The sequence below is a fragment of the Echinops telfairi genome, unplaced genomic scaffold, assembly GCF_000313985.2.
Source record: "Echinops telfairi isolate 266 unplaced genomic scaffold, ASM31398v2 ScPeMD7_18;HRSCAF=68, whole genome shotgun sequence".
In the NCBI taxonomy this organism is placed as follows: domain Eukaryota; kingdom Metazoa; phylum Chordata; class Mammalia; order Afrosoricida; family Tenrecidae; genus Echinops; species Echinops telfairi.
Genome location: NW_022103915.1, coordinates 53,951,586 through 53,953,528, shown reverse-complemented (window position 1 = coordinate 53,953,528; position 1,943 = coordinate 53,951,586). Strand labels below are relative to the sequence as shown.

Genomic DNA, 1,943 nt, shown 5'->3' with positions numbered 1-1,943 from the left:
AACTTTGACTGTGAATGGGCTTCAGCAAGTGCAAATGAGGTGTCAGGTAGATTTGGAAAGTATGATGAAATTTCGTCTGCAAGCATGTGCAAGTGTTCTTTCACATAAATTATCCATGTAATCCTTTTGTTTGGTTCAATGTCATGTTCCACAAAGAAAGCAGATAAGATAGGCAACATGTAAATTTTATTTCATCCAATTTTTTTTTTTTTACCAAAGCTGAAGTCTCATTTGGAATGATCAGATCTTTTCAGGCAAATTGAGGCATGTTGCATTTGGGCCTTGCAGTGATATAACTCATTCAAGATGGCAAAGATGTCAACCAAGTAAGCTATTTTCTGCAATTCACTTTTAACACTGAAAAGTGTTTCGAACTGCGGTCTTGCTTTCTGATTAAAAAACGTTTTGAGTTCATCACGAAGTTCAAAAACATGTTTTAAAGTTTTTCCTCTCTACAACCATCTCACTTCAGTGTGAGATGGTAGAGCATTATTTGGGGCATCTAACTCATTGCACAGTTGCATAAACAGTCGACTGTTTAAAGTGCTCGCCTTTACAAAATGACAGAACTTATGACGCTTTTCATTACTTCTTGTAACTCTTGTGGCAGCGTCTTCATTGCTAATATTTGCCAATGAATCATACAGTGAGTCCCGATGACTTTTGGTGACTCATTCAGTACCAAACATTGAAATCCAGATCACCATCCTAGCATAGCTGGAGCACCATCTGTACAAGCACCATAAATCTTTTCCCATGAGTTCTTATGCCCTTTCAGAAATGAACCAACTGTGTCAAATATATCACATGTAGTAGTTGTCTGTTCAAGAGGTTTGCAAAAAAGAAACTCATCTTTAAAGTCGCCATCATTAATACACCTCATGTAAACCAGTAACTGAACAGTTTGCAATGTCTATAGATCCATCAATCTGAATGCTAAATATTGGAAGTGGAGCAGATTTAATTTCCTGGGTTACCTGATCAAGAATATCAGCAGACATGTCATCTATTCTTCAGACAGCATCGTTAGATAAGGAAATTGCACTCAATTTCATAACAAATTTGTCTCCGATCATAACTCTAAGAATGTCTTTGGCCACTGGCAACAGTAAATCCTCAGCAATGCAGCAGGTTCCATAGCTCTGGCGATTCTGAGTACCACCGAATATGAAGCTTCAATGGCTGCTATGTTTTGTTGGTGGTACTTGCCACTGTGTCAAGTCTGGCTTTCTTGAGTCCATAAGCTTTGCTTCTAAAATAGTTGGTATCCTTGCCGGCAAAGCTTAGATGCTCGCTACCAAAAAGACCATACTGTAAAAAATCCTCAATACTTACCTGGCGGGGGATACCATGATCGCGAAGGTGGTTCACCCAGGGGAAGGCTTATCCATTGCACTCCAGATGTGCTGACCCCTGCGATTTCCCCAAATGTGGGAAACTCGATTGCATAATTTGTGGTAGTCGGAGACTACTTGCGCGCTCTACCCTAGCGGGGGTGGGGGGGTAGGGGAGTGGGAATCCTCACTATATTTTCATTTCTTAACGTTCTTCTCTACATGATCCATTATCATGGGATGGTTTTCTAATGAAAATAAGATATAACAATAGCTTTAATAACACAGAAGATGATACATGGCATAGTTCAGTCAATACAGTTCATTAAAGTGTCCTAGGACTTACCATTTTTTTTCACATACCTGTTACTATCACAAGGGGGCAGTAGTCACATCACTCACAGCTGAATATAAAACGACTGGTCAGCATCCAGATTAAGTTCCCATGGTATAGGCTTTTTTTGCAGTAGTTGATTTTACAGTACATGATTTTATATTTATCCAGTAATTATAATTCATGAAGTGTTATTTTACCTCCAATACTGCTGCTTTCAACACGGTAGCTGCTTTTTGTTGTTGTTGTTAGTATATATATATATATATTTTTTT

General features: G+C 38.5%; 1 non-coding gene across 1 annotated transcript; it reads left to right on the top strand.

Moving 5' to 3' along the window:
- The first annotated feature begins 1,327 nt into the window (after positions 1–1,327).
- Positions 1,328–1,485, top strand: LOC115868938. Its single transcript, XR_004045895.1, has one exon. It is a non-coding gene; the product is annotated as a U1 spliceosomal RNA (small nuclear RNA).
- Positions 1,486–1,943: the final 458 nt, after the last annotated feature.